The 19,833-nt window shown below is 43.7% G+C and overlaps 1 long non-coding RNA gene across 1 annotated transcript; it reads left to right on the top strand.

Annotated features, from left to right (window-relative positions):
* Positions 1–4,385: 4,385 nt before the first annotated feature.
* On the top strand, positions 4,386–19,299 carry LOC137759857 (uncharacterized). The gene is made up of 3 exons (XR_011073208.1): positions 4,386–4,416; positions 5,832–5,984; positions 19,125–19,299. It is a non-coding gene; the product is annotated as an uncharacterized lncRNA (long non-coding RNA).
* The last annotated feature ends 534 nt before the right edge of the window (positions 19,300–19,833 follow it).

Consider the following 19,833-nt stretch of genomic DNA (forward strand, 5'->3'; position numbering starts at 1 on the left):
AACGCTATTGTCTGGGGCTCCAGATCAGAGAGAAGCCAGCGGAGCCTGACTGGGTTGGGAGGCAAGCCTGAAGGCCTGTGTTCAGAGCAGCCTCCCCTATCTCTGGTTCCCAGAGCAGATCCCTGCCTCTCCCCAAGGTTGTGATGTTGAGACCAGAGGATTGTCCTTGGCAAAGGCATTACTGTGTTTGATCTCCTGAACAAGGCACCACTCTGTGAAATCTCCTACCTTGTGAATCAGCTCTCTGAGGGGACGTCTGGCCCCTCTCCTGGGCCTGCAAGGAATGTTTCTTTCAAGGAGGCCTGAGTTCACCCTGCAGTGGAGGTCTAGGAGTTATAGGCCTTCCCTGGCCAGGCCTCAGGTTCCCACGGACAGGGCTGTGGGGAGCCTGTCTGACCCCAGGGCTGCCCTTTGGGCTCTTGGGCTCTTTCTCGATAGGTACCCAGAGTGCTGGGGCTCCCTGAGATGGCACTGCCACCCCCTCATTAAGCCTCGATGTCCTATGGAAGAGAAGATTCAAAACAAGGTGACTTCCAGCCCTGCCCTCCAATTGTAAAGTTGTGCGTTTTCTTTACGGGGTCTGTCAACTGAAAGCTATTTCAATCCAAGCACCAACAGGTTTGGAGAGGAAGCCTCGGAAAATGATATTACTCTCTTCTGGAAAAATAAACATTTGAAACTAGCAGGAAAATTCTGAAAAAGGAAAGGAACGCTCCACATAAAACTCAGAAGTCTTAAAGTAAAAGATTGATAAATTGAACATGTAAAAACATTGAAAAACCTGAATGGAGAAAATAATAAAAAAACAAAGTCAAAAGGCTATAAAAACTATCTGTAACACAATGTCAGATAAAGAGCTAATCTCCTTAATATACACATTTCAGAAACCAATATTAAAAAAAAACAACCAAATTTAAAAATGGGCAAAGTATGTAAACAGACAATTCACAAGGAAAGAAAAAATTTTAATGAACAGTTATTACATGAAAAGATACCCATCTTCACTCATAATTAAAGAAATGCATAATGAAACAGCAATTAAATATACCATTTTCAACTGCCAGATTGGCACCAATTAAAATGTTTTACAATGGATAGTGTCAGTGAGGGTGTGGGGAAAGTCAGACTTGGACATTTTTGGTGGAAATGTAAATTGACCAACATTTTGGAGGGCAATTTGGAAATAGCTACTGTGGTGAAGTAAAGGTATCCGCAAATTCTTTGACACTTCTCCCACAGAGAGATGGGGTCTAGGTCCCCTTCCCTTGAACTTGGGCTAGTCTATGAGTTCTCTAATAACCCTAAATCCAAGTGTATCCCCTTAACTTGTCCAGTGGGTTCCACTTCTTACCTCTTACTTAAACTGTGATTACCTGACATCACCTGCTCTTATGAAGGTCAAACCATGTGGTAAAGCCCTGGAGGATATGGCACCACGTGGAGAGAGAGAGGTCAAGGAGCACTGAGCCTCAGTTATATAAGTGATGAAACCAGCTCGGAAGAGAATCAAAGATGAGCCATCCAACTGAGCCCTTTCTGACCTACAAAATCATGAGTAAAATAAAATGGTGGCATTAAACACTGAGTTTTGGGGTAGTTTGTTATACAGCCATAGGCATCTGGAACAGCATCCAGATTTAAATTTATCCTTTGAGCCAGCAATTGCACTTCTATGAATCTAACCTACTGAGATGTTTGCACAAGTGCACAAAAACACCCGACTGAAGAAATTCATCGCAGCATTGTTTGTGATAGCACAAGACTGGAAAAATCTATCTGCCCATCATTAGGGGAATGGCTAAATTAATTCTAATATATCTAGTTATATACTGTGCCTGCTGAAATCCTGAGACAAGAAAAAGCCTCATTCATGGTCCTGTGAGCCTCCGGTGACATAACAGAATAGTTAAGAGCATAGATTCTGGAGCCATAGACCCTGGCTCTGCCATTTATGATCTGTGTGACTTTGGGAAAATTGTTTAATCTCTCTACACCACATTGTCCTCATCTGTAAAATGGGGATGATAATCATAGTACCTACTTCAGATGGCTGTGGTGAGAAATAAGCGAGTTAAGATGACAAGCCTGGTATGTATCTGTGCTATATGTACTTTGAAGATGCAAAGAACTTGGAATTTAACTTGGGTTGGACAAGACTGTCAATATCCTAAAGGGATTGCATAGCAAAGGATCTGCCAGATTGCCATCCTAGGACAGGGAAGGGAGAGTCAACAAATAAAGTCTTGAAGGCAGTGGTGGGAGAATGTTTTTCAAGAAATGGACTCATCCTGGGACTTCCCTGGTGGTGCAGTGGTTAAGAATCCGCCTGCCAATGCAGGGGACACAGGTTTGATCCCTGGTCTGGGAAGATCCCACAAGCCGCGGAGCGACTAAGCCCGTGCGCCACAACTACTGAACCTGTGCTCTAGAGCCCTTGAGCCACAACTACTGAGCCCACATGCCACAACTACTGAAGCCCTTGCACCTAGGGCCTGTGCTCCGCAACAAGAGAAGCCACCGCAATGAGAAGCCCGTGCACCACAACTAGAGAAAGACTGCGCGCAGCAACAAAGACCCAACACAGCCAAAAATAAATAAATAAAATTTTAAAAAAAAGAAATGGATTCATCCTGTACTTTCTATTCTGCATCTTGCTATCTTTCGGAGATTCTTCCTACCTCAGTACTCATAGACTCACTCAGTTCTTTTCAACAACTGCTCAGCATTCCATTGAATGGCTGCACCTCAATTTATTTTACCATCCTCTATTGATGGACTCTTGGGTTGGTTCCAGTTCTTTGCTATCATTACAGACAATACTGCAGCAGACATCCTTGCACATTTATCTCTGCCCTCTCACTGCTATTACTTTTGTGGTGTAGATTCTTACAAACGGATGTGTTGAGCATAAAGTCTACGTACATTTTAAAACATTCTGATAACTCCTGGCAAATTGTTTCACTATCTGGTCCCAGTTTCCCTCCACTGCTTTTGTTTCCATACCTTTACTGTCTGTTTTCACATGTTTGTTTTTTTAGGTGAACTTTAGTATCGTTTTGCCAAGTATTATCAGGCCTTGTTTTCGAATGAGTTTAGGGATGAATCAGCCACCATGCATGCCTTGAAAAGTTCACCGTCTGGCAGGGAATGGAGTGGAGAGAGCAGTGTAGTGGGGGATGATAGCTGCAAACAGTTATTTCCATCAAGGCCAGGGCTGGCACCAAAGGCTGGACCATTGGCTCTGGGGACACTCAAGAAAGAGTAGCATTTTGGGTCTGGGGCAATCAGGGAAGCCCCCACTGAGAAGGTGTCCTGCCTACCCTTTGCCCTGGTTACAGAGCACTTTTAGAACACTGACTCATTAAATTCTCACAATAGCCCTTTGCATTAAGTAGTAGTATTATCTCCACCTTTCAGATGAGGAAACTGAGTCCTGGAGAATGAAGGTCTTGCCCAGCTCCATCCTCCCAGCTCTTAACTGCCTTTCCCTTTCTCTTTGCTGTGCTTCCCCCATCACCTCTACCCCCAGCCTCCTGCCCCACATCCTGTGCCACGCTGGCTGGGCTGACAGAGCCCTGGGCTGTGGGCACTTGCCTATGGACTCTGCCCAGGGCTGGGTGTCCTCCTTCCAGAGGCCTGGGACCCAGACCCCACTGTTCCACTTTCACAGCAGGCTGGCCCCTGCCACTGCTCAGGGGCCCAGACCACACGAAGCTGCCTCATTTCCCAACCCAGGAATGCCAGGTCATCCTATCCCATCCCTTCTCCAGGCAAACACCTCCTTCAGAAATTAGGCCTTCAGAAGTTCTTTTGGGTTAAGCATTTGCCACATTCTACATTTTTCTAAATGCACATCACTCTGACAGGAACCCACAGTAATTCCCAAAAGTTCAGTGTGAATAAAGTCATTCTATCTTTTCCCTCAGGTTAAGAAAGCCCTGAGGCGCTCTGACAGGTCCTTGTGAAGTGGGAAATAAGGGGAGTGGGAATTAAACTGGCAGTTAACCCCACATTACTAACATCTCTGCCGCAACTCTTTCTCCCTCACCCCGGCCTCACCCAAGTCCTTAGCCTGGCGTTTAAGGACCTTCCCTGGAAATTCTGGGGAAAGCCTCATAAAGCAGAGCAGCAGGAAGCCCGGAGTGGAGGACCATGCAGGGAGAGCCTCCTCCTTCACCGGAGGACATAGCCAACCTCAGGTCAGACTACAGCCTGTGTCCATCAGCCTCTCTGGTGATGGGAACAGATTACGTATGCGCACACTGGAGGGAATTACGGTATTTCCCGACTGCGGCTCTTTGCCGGCTCTGGCTCCCCAGTGTGTCCAAAACAGGAACTGCAGTCGAGCCAAACCGGCTCCGCCCACTCCCGGCGGAGTTCCGGGAGGAGGCGCCGCTTCTGGAAACCACGCGTGAGGTAACTCTCTCGTCCGTCTCCTGTGTACAGGGGGACTTGCTTGCGCTGTTTTCTGAGGTTTTCCCCCAAATAGCTTTCTTTCCTGACGACATAGCTGCCCCCTAGAGTTGGGGTGCGCAGCGGAAGCTGGCCCGAAAGACGTCCTCGGGCCTCATCTGCAGCCGCTCCCGCGGCCCCGCCCGGGACCAGCACTGGCTGCGGCGCCTTGGGGGTCCACTGAGTTCGCCTTTGGAGAAGCCCACTCTGAACTCTTCAGTTGCTTGCAGTGTGTCTCTGGGCGAGTCATTAACCTTTCTGAACTTCACCTGTCTCCTCTGTAAAATGGAGCTTAGATTTACTAGCACTTGGGTTGTAAGGTGACTCAATGGGATGATCCACGTGGCAGGTGGAGAGCAAGATAGTAATCACCACCATAATGGGATACTCACTGTGTGCAAGGGACTGCTCTAGGCATTTTGAAATGGCCCTATAAAAAGGTATCATCCACAGATGAAGAAATTGAGGGAAGAAACTGAGATTTAGTGATTTTCTCAGAGTCAGACATCTAGAGAGGCAGAGCTGGGACTGGACTCAGGAAGACATGGGTACACAAGTGCTGGGGGTGTGGGTGGTGGTCCAAGGTTTGTGAGTTTAGGGGGGTGCTCAGAGGCCTGAAAAATATCCAGCTCTGCCTCCTTTTGTGTCGTTAATCAATGCTTTCTTATAATGAATTATTCATGCCTTCTTGATATAATGCTTCAGTGGGCAGGGACCTAAAAGACCATCCATGCCTATTTCCTTATGAAGAGCCAGGGAGAGACTTGTCCAGGGTCACATGGCCCGGCAGCTCAGAACTAGATTGGAGCTCGGTTCTGTCCCTGTGTCCTGCTCCTCCACCCATCCTCCTGCTTTGGGGGGAGCAATTCTAGGAGAGGGGGAATGCTCCTTCCCACCCACAATCAAACTGCCCACTCAGTATAGGCTCCTCTCCAGGGGCTGCCCACTGGCCAGTCCTGTCCCCACTTGCCAGGACCTTCTGCCACTCCCTTCTTCTCTCTCCTGTACACACTCTGGGCCTCTCTCCCCTCACAGGGGTAGTGCTCTAAGCAAAGAGGAAACCAGTGCAGCCTCTGGCTCCCAAGGGCTGGCACAAGATCAGCCAATATTTTACCACTGTGTGTGCTTGTGTGCGTGCGTGTGCACTTGTTGTTGTTAGAAAGGGGCTAACCTAATATATATAACAAGTGACTGACAGTGGCATCTTTGGGTAGATGAATTGTGGGTATTTTTTTCCTTGTTTGCGTTTTAAATTTTCTTTAGTAATAAACAAACATTATTAATAAGACAAGAAATAAAAGTTGCTCTAAAATGCTGTTAAGAAAAAGGCCGGGACTTCCCTGGTGGCGCAGTGGTTAAGAATCCGCCTGCCAATGCAGGGGACACGAGTTCAAGCCCTGGTCCGGGAAGATCCCACATGCAGCGGAGCAAGCCTGTGTGCAGCAACGAAGACCCAACGCAGCCAAAAGTAAATAAATAAAAATTTGAAGAAAAGAAAAAGGCCAACAATCATAAAGAAAAATGAGCTAGAGGTAAGAACAGATTGTTCGCCGAAAAAAAGAAAATGTTTCTTAAACATAGAAAAAGACTTTGCTCATAATGATAGAAATGCAAATTAAAATTACACTGAGTTAGCATTTCTTACCTATCAGATTGGCAAAAATCCAAGTTGGACAAGTTCTGTTGGGAAGGCTGTGAGGAAACACTTTCATACATTGCTGATGGGAGTGCAAAATAGTATAGATCCTACGTAGGGCATCTGGCAATAGTTGGCAAAATCGCGTGTGTAGTGTGTATTGACCCTTTGACCCAGAAATCCACTTCTAAGAATAGATCCTTTAGATGCACTGGTTAAAAAAATACCAAATGATGCTTGCAAGAGGCTACTCACCATAACGCTATTGTAATAGCAAAAGACTGGAAACAGGGCAAACATCCATCAGCAGGAACTGGTTGAATAAGCCACATGCTGGAGGACTCTGAGGCTGCAAAAGGAATAAGAAAGAGCTTGTACTGCTGCAGAGATGGCTGAGGTGAGCTGTTCGGTAAATAAAGCAAGGTAGGTGTCCAGAATAGGCAAATCTGTAGAGACAGAAAGTAGATTAGTGGTTGCCTGGGGCTATGGGGGGATGGGAATACTGGGGAGGGGAAGGAAAACTGTAGGGTATGTGGGTATGGGGTTTCTTTTTTTTTGGGTGATGAAAATGTTCTAAAATTTACTGGTGATGATTACACATGAAAACCATTGCATTGTACACTTAAATGAGTGAATTGTACAATATGTAGCTTATATCTCCATAAAGCTGTTACTAAAAAAGGCAATGTGAGAAAAGTGTGTATAGTATGCTACTGTAGGAAAGGGAGAAAAAATTATACACATATGATTGAGTTAAACAATATAAGGGTAAGCAACAACAACAAAAAAGGTTGTTGTATCAGTCAGGTGTCAGTCAGGATTCAGTTGGGGAACAGAATCACTTTGAAGTTGTGGTATGGAGGCTTTTTAAAAAATTTTAATTAATTAATTAATTTATTTGGGCTGCGCTGGATCTTCGTTGCTGCGCACGGGCTTTCTCTAGCTGCGGCGAGCGGGGGCTACTCTTCGTTGCGGAGCGTGGGCTTCTCATTGCGGTGGCTTCTCTTGTTGTGGAGCACGGGCTCTAGACGTGCATGCTTCAGTAGTTGCGGTGAGTGGGCTCAGTAGTTGTGGCTCACGGGCTCCAGAGCGCAGGCTCAGTAGTTGTGGCGTATGGGCTTAGTTGCCGCACGGCATGTGGGATCTTCCTGGACCAGGGCTTGAACCCATCTCCCCTGTATTAGCAGGCAGATTCTTAACCACTGGACCACCAGGGAAGTCCGGGATGGAGGCTTTTTGATGGTAATTCGCTTTGCACAATTGTGGAAGGAGCTGGGGAAGACAGAGACCAGAAGGAGAGTAAGAGCATCAGAGGAGGCACTAGCCACTCTGAGAAACCAAGTTGGTCCAGCTGTGAAATGTAACCACAGGCGAAGCTGCAGGAGGTCTGTGGGAAGCTGTTTCCTCTGTGTAGAGGATGCCACTGGGTCTGCCGCTGAGCATCTGTGGTGGCAGGAGGCCGCTATTGGTCAGCTGTGTCATCAGCTGGGAATAAAAGCTGGATACGGAGTGAAGGAGAGAGAGAACAAGGTGGAAGCTGCAGGTCTTAGACAACTGACTATGACAACCTTCAGAGACTTGACTTTGAAACTTGTAAACATTTTACATAATTCTAAAACAAAATTAATGTTAAAAAATATCTAAAGAGTCACTGCAGTATGTTATATATCCTAGGACTTCTCATCACATGGAAAAAAATTTTTTTTCTATTTCTTTAATGTTGTATCTCCCTGAGATGATGGATGTTCACTAAACTTATTATGGTGATCACTTCATAATGTACGTAAGTCACATCATTATGCCATACACCTTAAACCTACGCAGTGCTGTATGTCAATTATAGCACAATTATACCTCAATAAAACTGGAAGGAAAAAAATCTAAAAAGCAAAATGAAACAAATAAACCTATGCCTGTTGAGTTAGTAGCATAATCACATAGAGAGGAACTATTCCAAGTGGCTTTATTTTATTTTATTTTTTAAAATTTTTATTTATTTATTTATTTTGGCTGTGTTGGGTCTTCGTTGCTGTGCGCGGGCTTTCTCTAGTTGCGGCGAGCGGGGGCTACTCTTCGTTGCAGTGCACGGGCTTCTCATTGCAGTGGCTTCTCTCATTGTGGAGCACGGGCTCTAGGCACGTGGGCTTCAGTAGTTGCGGCACGCGGGCTCAGTAGTTGTGGCTCACGGGCTCTAGAGCACAGGCTCAGTAGTTGTGGCACAAGAGCTTAGTTGCTCCACGGCATGTGGGATCTTCCCGGACCAGGGATCGAACCCGTGTCCCCTGCATTGGCAGGCGGATTCTCAACCACTGCGCCACCGGGGAAGCCCCCAAGTGGCTTTGAAACAGTAGTGTGACTATACAGTTATCCCTCGGTATCCTGGAAGGATTGGTTCCAGGACCCCTGATACCAAAATCTGCAGATGCTCAAGTTCCTTATAGAGTGGCATAGTGAAACAGGAGGGAAGGGGGCAGGGCACAACCTTTAAAAGAATGACATAGCCATAGGACATGACAAAAACTTGTTAGAACCGATTAGGTCCAAGATGGCAGAAGATTCAACTTCCAGTGGACCTTGAGCCTCATTATATGCTCCTTGTAATACTTTAGCATCTAAATAACATACCCACCAGCGCCATGACAGTTCTGAGGCTAACCATAAAAGGCCAAAAAGTGGGCAGTGGTCCAATTTCTGGAAATCCCCGCCCCTTCCTCAAAGTAGTTGTAATAATCCCCCCACTCATTAGCCTATGAAATTACCCAGTCCATAAAAGCTAACCACACCGTATTTCAGGGCCTCTTGCCTTCTGAGATAGCCCACGCTGTCTGTGGAGTGTGTCTCTCTAAATAAATCCATTTCTTATCTATCCCTTTGTCTCTCACTGAATTCTTTCTGCGAGGAGACATCAAGAAACTGAGCTTCATTAAGTCCTGAAACCAGGTGTGTGATCTCAATTAAAAGACCGTGGGTACAAGTCCCAGTCTGGGTTTTGGCAGGGTTCGAGTCCAGGTGCGTGGGTTCAAGTCCCAATATGAGTTGCACGGTTTCAATAGTATTTGCATATAGCCTACCCACATCCTCCCACATACTTTAAATCATCTCTAGATTACTTGTAATACCTAATACAATGTAATGCTATGTAGATAGTTGCCAGTATGCAGCAAATTCAAGTTTTCTTTTTTGAAACTTTATGGAATTTTTTTACAAATATTTTCAATCTGGGGCTGATTGAATCCTTGGATGCAGGTCTTGCAGATATGAGGGCCAACTGTATGCCCCTAGTGGGATATATCCAAACGACCAGACAAACTTTAAAAACAGTTTTCAGGAATCATGTTATTGGTTATTATGTTGAAATTGTTATTCTGAGACTGCTGTGAGTAGATTATAGGGTAAAGTGAATGCAGGATTTCCAACATGGGAGAAGGAAAACACAGATGTAATTTTGATGATGTTAGGTAAAACCCTGTTGTCTTGAATTTGAGTTGATAGTCATGAGTATGAACTCATGATGCATTTTATCAGAAGAAAAACAAATGAACAGACATTTCCTAGCTCTATCCACTGAGAGGTCCTAGAAATAAGACCAACCCAATAGCAGTTATCATTCCTATGTTTACCAATGTATTATAAAAGGATATAGCCCAGGAACAGCCAGAGGGAAGAGATGCACAGGGCAAGTATGGGAAGAGGGTGTGGAGCTTCTCTGTCCACTCCGGGGTCGTTGCTCTCCTGGAATCTCCATGTGTTCACCAACCTGGAAGCTCTCCGAATGCCCTCCTTTTGGACTTTTATGGAGGCTTCATTACATAGGAATGATTGATGAAATAATTGACCACTGTTGACTGATTCAAACTCCAGCCCCTCTCCCCTCCTCAGAGGTAGGGGAGGGAAGAGGACTGAAAGTTCCCACTGTCTAATCTCAGTTGGTTCCCCAGGCAACCAGACCCCAATCTTAGGTCACCTAGAGGCTTCCCAAATCACCTCACTAGCATAACAAAAGACACCTTTCTAACTCATCACACGTGGGAGATTCCTAGGGTTTTAGGAGCTCTGCTCCAGGAACAGGGACAAAGACCAAATATATATTTCTTATTATGAATCACAATATCAGAGTGGTTTAAAAAATGGATTTAGGAAATCATCAACGGCCGCTAACATCACACAAAAAGGGACAAGACATTGTGTATTTTCTGATGGAAATACACACCACTTCTATGAAAGGAGCCTCTCCAAAACTCCGTTTACAAAGCTTTGATCAATCTACCAGTTTGTAGGAAACACAGGAGACAGAGGAACGTGTTAAATGACATACTAGGGAGGTCATCAGCAAAACAGGGACTGTGGGAATCTCTACAGGATATACGACCCAGTACAGTGAATCAACAAATAAATTGTGAGAGGGAGGGAGGCAGAGTGGGAAGGAGAGAGAAAGAGAGGGCGGGAGAGGGAGGGAGAGGGAGTGGAGTGGAACTTGTAGACTAAGAGACAAATCAGCCAATTTCAGTGTATGGAGCTTGTTGGAATTCTGATTTGAATAAACTATAGTAATTGGAGAAAGTTGAACACCGACTGAATAGTTGATGATATTAAGGAATTACTGTTAATTTTTAGGTGTGAAAATGGTATTTTGGTTATGTTTTAAAATGAGGCTTTACTTATAGAGGTACTCACATTTATGGATAAAATGGTATTTATGAATCTGCTTCAAAATAATTCAGGAGGAGGAGAAAGTTAGCCATGGATTGTTAATTGTTGAAACTGGATGATAGATAGGTATGTGGGGTTCATTATATTATTCTCTCTATCTTTGAGTATATTTAAAAATTTCCGTAGTATTTACAAGATTCATATCTCTTAGATAAGATAAATATGGCAAAATATTAATATGTGGTACTATTCTTTCAACTTTTGTGTAGGTTTAAATTTTTCTAAACAAAACATTAGGAGAAAAGAAATAGTTGCTTTGTCTTGATCCTTTTGCCCCAGCAGGAGTCCTCACAACCCAGACCTTGCGCCCCCAGGGGCGCTTCTGAACAGTCCTTTGGGCTTGGAAGAAGTCTTCTGGTCACAGGCTACCACCTGGAGCAGCCCCCAGACGCAGCAAGGTCAGAGCTAGGAATAAAATCCAGGCGTTTCTGGGCTCCTCCCAAATGTTGCCTGGGGCACCTGGAACTTCAGACCTTCACGTTCAGGGCTCCCATCAACTTAGAGAGTCCTGTACCGTTGAGACTTGCCCTCCACTGTCCCTCCCTGTGATTTAATGGTGAACAAAAGTGCTTAAAGGGAAGTAGGGGAGGTAGATAACAAGCCAGTAAACAAACATTCACGTGACATATTCAAAAGTATTAAGCTAGGAGTCTTTACAGCCTCTGAAGGAGGAGACTGCTTGGGGGCACCCCAAAGGGCTGTTGGGGCAACGGAGGAGGTCCCAGTGGCAGGAAGAGGTGAGCAGACAAAACTGTTCTGTATGAAAAGCAAGGCTGCGCAGAGAACATTTGGATGTTACAAAGAGTCTGGTTAAGGAGAAGAGCGGCGGCGGAGATTTGGAAGAAGTGGGGGCCCTACTGGGATGAGTGGACCTTTGGGGAAAGAGATGTTGAAATACGGTTTTTAGGACATTTTTCTGTGTCTGAACTTCCCTGAAATCCTTGCCACTTGTGTATTGGTTTGATATGATTTCAAACCCACTTGTTTATGACTTAAGCGCACCTGTTTTAATCTACTTGTTTGTGTCAAAGACAAAAAAAGAATTGTTTTTAGAAGTAAAGTTGTTTTGATATGAGTGAAGTAAGCTGTGTCAGGATGTCTTCATCTCATCTGTTGCTGTTGATAAGCACTTAGTAGCTCAGCTGCTGAGAGGCCCCGGTGGGGGCTTATCAATAAGAATGTGTGGAGAAGCCACTATGGCAAGGGGCATTTAAACTATAAATACCGAGAGTTTTGGGGGGGATGTATGAGAGTTTCGGTCTGGGCAAAGCTATCTTTTGCTGATCTAGCTCTCCAAAGATCTTGGGGCATTAGCTCCTGCCCTGGTAAAGACTACTCCTTTATCAGCGGTGGTGACAAACCATGCAGCCTAGAAGGACGCCTGCCTTCCAGATAATACAGGTGCCATTGTTGCCTAGCAACAGGCTCTAGCAACAAGGGACTTTTATTTTTGCGTTGATAGCTGAATGTAGCTGTCTGTTGGCAAAGATGTCTCTCCTGAGAAACCAAAACTGGTAGAAAAGATACACCTCAATTGAATTTGGACTTTGTTCTCTACATCTGCCCCTGCCTGGAACAATAGTGTAATTAATCTATCGTTTGTTTGGAGTATGTTATTTCTTTATTGGCTTTTTTTTTTTTAAACATCTTTATTGGAGTATAATTGCTTTATAATGGTGTGTTACTTTCTGCTTTATAACAAAGTGAATCAGCTATGCATATACATATATCCCCATATCTCCTCCCTCTTGCGTCTCCCCTCCACCCTCCCTATCCCACCCCTCTAGGTGGTCACAAAGCACCGAGCTGATCTCCCTGTGCTATGAGGCTGCTTCCCACTAGCTATCTATTTTACATTTGGTAGTGTATATTAGTCCATGCCACTCTCTCACTTCGTCCCAGCTTGCCCTTCCCCTTCCCTGTGTCCTCAAGTCCATTCTCTACGTCTGCGTCTTTATTCCTGTCCTGCCCCTAGGTTCTTCATAACCATTTTTTATTTGTTTTAGATTCCATATATATGTGTTAGCATATGGTATTTGTTTTTGTCTTTTGGACTTACTTCACTCTGTATGACAGACTCTAGGTCCATCCACCTCACTACAAATAACTCAATTTCGTTTCTTTTTATGGCTGAGTAATATTCCATTGTATATATGTGCCACATCTTCTTTATCCATTCATTTGTCAGTGGACACTTAGGTTGCTTCCATGTCCTGGCTATTGTAAATAGAGCTGCAATGAACACTGTGGTACATGACTCTCTTTGAATTATGGTTTTCTCAGGGTATATCCAGTAGTGGGATCGCTGGGTCGTATGGTAGTTCTATTTTTAGTTTTTTAAGGAAACTCCATACTGTTCTCCATAGTGGCTGTATCAATTTACATTCCCACCAACAGTGCAAGAGGATTCCCTTTTCTCCACACCCTCTCCAGCATTTACTGTTTGTAGATTTTTTGATGATGGCCATTCTGATAGGTGTGAGGTGGTACCTCATTGTAGTTTTGATTTGCATTTCTCTAATGATTAGTGAAGTTGAACATTCTTTCATGTGTGTGTTGGCTATCTGTTGTATATCTTCTTTGGAGAAATGTCTATTTAGGTCTTCTGCCCATTTTTGGATTGGGTTGTTTGTTTCTTTAATATTGAGCTGAATGAGCTGTTTATATATTTTGGAGATTAATCCTTTGTCCGTTGATTCGTTTGCAAATATTTTCTCCCATTCTGAGGGTTGTCTTTTCGTCTTGTTTATGGTTTCCTTTGCTGTGCAGAAGCTTTGAAGTTTCATTAGGTCCCATTTGTTTATTTTTGTTTTTATTTCCATTACTCTAGGAGGTGGATCAAAAAAGATCTTGCTGTGATTTATGTCAAAGAGTGTTCTTCCTATGTTTTCCTCTAAGAGTTTTATAGTGTCCAGTCTTACATTTAGGTCTCTAATCCATTTTGAGTTTATTTTTGTGTATGGTGTTAGGGAGTGTTCTAATTTCATTCTTTTACATGTAGGTGTCCAGTTTTCCCAGCACCACTTATTGAAGAGGCTGTCTTTTCTCCACTGTATATCTTTGCCTCCTTTGTCATAGATTAGTTGACCATAGGTGCGTGGGTTTATCTCTGGGCTTTCTATCTTGTTCCATTGATCTATGTTTCTGTTTTTGTGCCAGTACCATATTGTCTTGATGACTGTAGCTTTGTAGTATAGTCTGAAGTCAGGGAGTCTGATTCCTCCAGCTCCATTTTTTTCCCTCAAGACTGCTTTGGCTATTCGGGGTCTTTTGTGTCTCCATACAAATTTTAAGATGATTTGTTCTAGCTCCGTAAAAAATGCCATTGCTAATTTGATAGGGATTGCATTGAATCTGTAGACTGCTTTGGGTAGTATAGTCATTTTCACAATGTTGATTCTTCCAATCCAAGAACATGGTATATCTCTCCATCTGTTGGTATCATCTTTAATTTCTTTCATCAGTGTCTTATAGTTTTCTGCGTACAGGTCTTTTGTCTCCCTAGGTAGGTTTATTCCTAGGTATTTTATTCTTTTTGTTGCAGTGGTAAATGGGAGTGTTTCCTTAATTTCTCTTTCAGATTTTTCATTGTTAGTGTATAGGAATGCAAGAGATTTCTGTGCATTAATTTTGTATCCTGCAACTTTACCATATTCATTAATTAGCTCTAGCAGTTTTCTGGTGGCATTTTTAGGATTCTCTATGTATAGTGTCATGTCATCTGCAAACAGTGACAGTTTTACTTCTTCTTTTCCAATTTGTATTCCTTTTATTTCTTTTTCTTCTTTGATTGCTGTGGCTAGGACTTCCAGAACTATGTTGAATAATAGTGGTGAGAGTGGACATCCTTGTCTCGTTCCTGATCTTAGAGGAAATGCTTTCAGTTTTTCACCGTTGAGAATGATGTTTGCTGTGGGTTTGTCATATATGGCCTTTATTATGTTGAGGTAGGTTCCCTCTATGCCCACTTTCTGGAGAGTTTTTATCATAAATGGGTGTTGAATTTTGGCAAAAGCTTTTTCTGCATCTATTGAGATGATCATATGGTTTTTATTCTTCAATTTGTTAATATGGTGTATCACATTGATTGATTTGCGTATATTGAAGAATCCTTGCATCCCTGGGATAAATCCCACTTAATCATGGTGTATGATCCTTTTAATGTGTTGTTGGATTCTGTTTGCTAGTATTTTATTGAGGATTTTTGCATCTATATTCATCAGTGATATTGGTCTGTAATTTTCTTTTTTTGTAGTGTCTTTGTCTGGTTTTGGTATCAGGGTGATGGTGGCCTTATAGAATGAGTTTGGGAGTGTTCCTTCCTCTGCAATTTTTGGGAAGAGTTTGAGAAGGATAGGTGTTAGCTCTTCTCTAAATGCTTGATAGAATTCACCCGTGAAGCCATCTGGTCCTGGACTTTTGTTTGCTGGAAGATTTTTAATCACAGTTTCAATTTCATTACTTGTGATTGGTCTGTTCATATTTTCTGCTTCTTCCTGGTTCAGTCTTGGAAGATTATACCTTTCTAAGAATTTGTCCATTTCTTCCAGGTTGTCCATTTTATTGGCATAAAGTTGCTTGTAGTAGTCTCTTAGGATGCTTTGTATTTCTGCGGTGTCTGTTGTAACTTCTCCTTTTTCATTTCTGATTTTATTGATTTGAGTCCTCTCCCTCTTTTTCTTGATGAGTCTGGCTAATGGCTTATCAATTTTGTTTATCTTCTCAAAGAACCAGCTTTTAGTTTTACTGATCTTTGCTGTTGTTTTCTTTGTTTCTATTTCATTTATTTCTGCTCTGATCTTTATGATTTCTTTCCTTCTGCTAACTTTGGGTTTTGATTGTTCTTCTTTCTCTAGTTCCTTTAGGTGTAAGGTTAGATTGTTTACTTGAGATGTTTCTTGTTTCTTGAGGTAGGCTTGTATAGCTATAAACTTCCCTCTTAGAACGCTTTTGCTGCATCCCATAGGTTTTGGGTCGTCGTGTTTTCATTGTCATTTGTCTCTAGGTATTTTTTGATTTCCTCTTTGATTTCTTCAGTGATCTCTTGGTTATTTAGTAACGTATTGTTTAGCCTCCATGTGTTTGTCTTTTTTACGTTTTTTTCCCTGTAATTCATTTCTAATCTCATAGCATTGTGGTCAGAAAAGATGCTTGATATGATTTCAATTTTCTTAAATTTACTGAGGCTTGATTTGTGACCCAAGATGTGATCTATCCTGGAGAATGTTCCGTGTGCACTTGAGAAGAAAGTGTAATCTGCTGTTTTAGGATGGAATGTCCTATAAATATCAATTAAATCTATCTGGTCTATTGTGTCATTTAAAGCTTCTGTTTCCTTATTTATTTTCATTTTGGATGATCTGTCCATTGGTGTAAATGAGGTGTTAAAGTCCCCCACTATTAATGTGTTACTGTCAATTTCCTCTTTTATAGCTGTTAGCAGTTGCCTTATGTATTGAGGTGCTCCTATGTTGGGTGCATATATATTTATAATTGTTATATCTTCTTCTTGGATTGATCCCTTGATCATTATGTAGTGTCCTTCCTTGTCTCTTGTAACATTCTTTATTTTAAAGTCTATTTTATCTGATATGAGTATAGCTACTGCAGCTTTCTTTTGATTTCCATTTGCATGGAATATCTTTTTCCATCCCCTCACTTTCAGTCTGTATGTGTCCTTAGTTCTAAAGTGGGTCTCTTGTAGACAGCATATATATGGGTCTTGTTTTTGTATCCATTCAGCAAGCCTGTGTCTTTTGGTTGGAGCATTTAATCCATTCACGTTTAAGGTAATTATTGATATGTATGTTCCTGTGACCATTTTCTTAATTGTTTTGGGTTTGTTTTTGTAGGTCCTTTTCTTCTCTTGTGTTTCCCACTTAGAAAAGTTCCTTTAGCATTTGTTGTAGGGCTGGTTTGGTGGTGCTGAATTCTCTTAGATTTTGCTTGTCTGTAAAGCTTTTGATTTCTCCATCAAATCTAAATGAGATCCTTGGCCGGGTAGAGTAGTCTTGGTTGTAGGTTCTTCCCTTTCATCACTTTAAGTATATCATGCCACTCCCTGCTGGCTTGTAGAGTTTCTGCTGAGAAATCAGGTGTTAACCTTATGGGAGTTCCCTTGTATGTTATTTGTCGTTTTTCCCTTGCTGCTTTCAATAATTTTTCTTTGTCTTTAATTTTTGCCACTTTGATTACTATGTGTCTCGGCGTGTTTCTCCTTGGGTTTATCCTGTATGGGACTCTCTGCGCTTCCTGGACTTGGGTGGCTATTTCCTTTCCCATGTTAGGGAAGTTTTCGACTATAATCTCTTCAAATATTTTCTCTGGTCCTTTCTCTCTCTCTTCTGCTTCTGGGACCCCTATGATGCGAATGTTGTTGCATTTAATGTTGTCCCAGAGGTCTCTTAGGCTGTCTTCATTTCTTTTCATTCTTTTTTCTTTAGTCTGTTCTGCAGCAGTGAATTCCACCATTCTGTCTTCCAGGTCACTTATCCGTTCTTCTGCCTCAGTTATTCTGCTATTGATTCCTTCTAGTGTAGTTTTCATTTCAGTTATTGTATTGGTCATCTCTGTTTGTTTGTTCTTTAATTCTTTGAAGTCTTTGTTAATCATTTCTTGCATCTTCTCGATCTTTGCCTCCATTCTTTTTCCGAGGTCCTGGATCATCTTCACTATCATTATTCTGAATTCTTTTTCTGGAAGGTTGCCTATCTCCACTTCATTTATTTGTTTTTCTGGGGTTTTTTCTTGTTCCTTCATCTGGTATATACCCCTCTGCCTTTTCATCTTGTCTATCTTTCTGTAAATGTGGTTTTTGTTCCACAGGCTGCAGGATTGTAGTTTTTCTTGCTTCTGCTGTCTGCCCTCTGGTGGTTGAGGCTATCTAAGAGGCTTGATGGGAGGCTCTGGTTCTGGGTAGAGCTGACTGTTGCTGTGGCGGTCAGAGCTCCGTAAAACTTTAATCCACTTGACTGTTGATGGGTGGGGCTGAGTTCCCTCCCTGTTGCTTGTTTTGCCTGAGGCAACCCAACACTGGAGCCTACCTGGGCTCTTTGGTGGGGCTAATGGCAGACTCTGGGAGGGCTCACGCCAAGGAGTACTTCGCAGAACCTCCGCTGCCAGTGTCCTTGTCCCCACGGTGAAACAGAGCCAGCCCCTGCCTCTGCAGGAGACCCTCCAACACTAGCAGGTAGGTCTGGTTCAGTCTCCCCCAGGGTCACTGCTCCCTCCCCCCGGGTCCCGATGCGCACACTATTCTGTGTGCACCCTCCAAGAGTGGGGTCTCTGTTTCCCCCAGTCCTGTCGAAGTCCTGCAATCAATTCCCACTAGGCTTCAAAGTCTGATTCTCTATGAATTCCTCCTCCTGTTGCCAGACCCCCAGGTTGGGAAGCCTGACGTGGGGCTCAGAACCGTCACTCTAGTGGGCGGACTTCTGTGGTATAAGTGTTCGCCAGTCTGTGAGTCACCCACCCAGCAGTTATGGGATTTGATTTTACTCTGATTGCGCCCCTCCTACCGTCTCACTGTGGCTTCTCCTCTGTCCTTGGACGTGGGGTATCCTCCTTGGTGAAGTCCAGTGTCTTCCTTTCGATGATTGTCCAGCAGCCAGTTGTGATTCTGGTGAGTGCGCTTCTCATATTTTGATGTACACAGGAATCACCAGAGATCTTGTGGAAATGAAGGTTCTGATTCAGTCCATCTGGGGTGGGGCCTGGGATTCTGTCTTTCTAACAGAATGTCACCCAAATAACAAAGGAGCATGAAATCAACTAGGTAGATTGTGAAATAGAAGTCACAGTTCTATTTTGTAAAACAAAGAAACCCTCTCTAATTTCTTAAGATACGAGGTAAGAACAAAGAAAAACCAAGAGGGCCATCTTGTGGAGAAACCTGTCACCAGTGCTAGAGGCCCTCAACCCACTTGAGTAATCTTAGGAAAGATCACTGTGCCTTGTCCAACCATGGACCATCAGGGCTGGATGGCTCACAGGCCCTACCTCCAACCCAGTGGTTTTACAGATGAGGAGACCGAGGCCCACAGAGGGGAAGAGGACTGACCTAGATCACCAGCTAGTTATAGCATCTACAAGGGAGCCTTCCTGGGAAGCTGGAGGCTAGGGGTGGGTGCTGTGGAGTTTAACTTGAAGGATGAAAAGGGGTTGGATAATGGGCCAGTTTGGTCCAGACTGAAATGGTAGTGTGGTGCAGTGAGTTTGAATCCAGCCTCTACCACTATTTGTTGCTGTGACCTCGAAAAGCTATTGGAACTTTCTGAGCCTCAGTTTCCTCATCCATTAAATAGGAATGACAGTGTCTGTTTTGCAGAATTGCTGTGAGGATTAAGTGGGATAACGGATTTAAAAATCCCTGGCCAGACAACTACTGAGCCTGCGCGTCTGGAGCCTGTGCTCCGCAACAAGAGAGGCCGCGATAGTGAGAGGCCCGCGCACCGCGATGAAGAGTGGCCCCCGCTTGCCGCAACTAGAGAAAGCCCTCGCACAGAAACGAAGACCCAACACAGCCAAAAATAAATAAATAAATAAATAAATAAATAAATAAATAAATAAAAGTTATAACAACAAAAAAAAAAATCCCTGGCCAGAATGTGGGATCATTGAAGGCTGGGGAGGCCTCCTAGGGGAAGCCCATAGAAACTTCTGGGTTTACCTGGAAGCACTGGATGGGTGTGGCCTAGGCTGGGCCAGGGCGGCTGGTCTGGTAGGGACAGCCAGGCTTCTGTCAGTCACCCACTTCCCAAGGGTTTCTCTAATGCTGACTCATGGTCACTTGGGTCTCACCTCCAGGTGCCCCAGGGAAAGTGTGGAGACACAGACTATCTCCAGGCAGCAGTGGCTGCAGGAGGAAGATGATAAAGCAGCAGTCACTTCATTCTGCTGGTTCAGGGCCATGGACATCAAGGATGGCAGCTGGGCAGCTGTGCCAGCCAACTGCTCCCTGGCACCTCTGCATCCATCAGGGAGGCCAGGGCGTGGAGAGTGACCAACTACCAGCTGTCTGCAGGTTTGGCTCCATC

Source organism: Eschrichtius robustus, chromosome 1 (genome assembly GCF_028021215.1).
Source record: "Eschrichtius robustus isolate mEscRob2 chromosome 1, mEscRob2.pri, whole genome shotgun sequence".
NCBI classification, from domain to species: Eukaryota; Metazoa; Chordata; class Mammalia; order Artiodactyla; family Eschrichtiidae; genus Eschrichtius; species Eschrichtius robustus.